We start from the raw sequence: 668 nt of genomic DNA, 5'->3' as shown, positions 1-668 counted from the left end.
CAGCAGGTGGACCTCAAGCGTGGGCGGCACAGGACGAGGGCGCCAACAGCGACAGTGCACAGCAGCAGAGACGGTCAACCCTCAGCCAAAGTGGGGCGTACCTGACCTTCGCAGCACTGCTGTGCGAGCTGGGCGCCGTCAGGGTGGCCGCCCGGTTCTCAGCGCGCAGGCTCCGCAGCCCGCGGTCCCACTCGTTCCTTGGTTCCGGTTCTCTCTCGGATCTGCCTCTGTGACCTTTGCCGGGGCTTTGCGACAAGATGCCCTGTCCTCTCCGCCGCTGACCCTGCCTGAAGTCTCCGTGGAAGGCCAGCAGACTCCTTCGCCTCCATGCCAGCCCGGCACTGACTCCGTCCCTGCGGATATTGAGAAGATAAACAGAACCGATTAGCGTGCGCTTTCTGAACCCCAAGCGTTGCAGCGTGGGAGTCCGCCGAGGATTAATATAGCGAGATATCTGTGGACCTTCCGGAAGACCAGGCGTCCCACAGCCTTGATGACTGAGACTGTAGATACGATAGAAATCTGTAGGAAGCATGGAAAAGAAAGTTTATTAAAGTCTAGAACTGCATCATCCCTCTGTAAACAGCGTGTACCTTCTTCAGTTGCTACACGAAATGAAAAGATGGTTACCATAGAGATAGTTAAACTGTGCCCTCTGGCCAGCAGAA

Source organism: Fukomys damarensis, unplaced genomic scaffold (genome assembly GCF_012274545.1).
Source record: "Fukomys damarensis isolate Sample0158 unplaced genomic scaffold, DMR_v1.0_HiC HiC_scaffold_5, whole genome shotgun sequence".
Classification (NCBI taxonomy): Eukaryota; Metazoa; Chordata; class Mammalia; order Rodentia; family Bathyergidae; genus Fukomys; species Fukomys damarensis.
Note: the sequence above shows the minus strand (reverse complement) of the source record.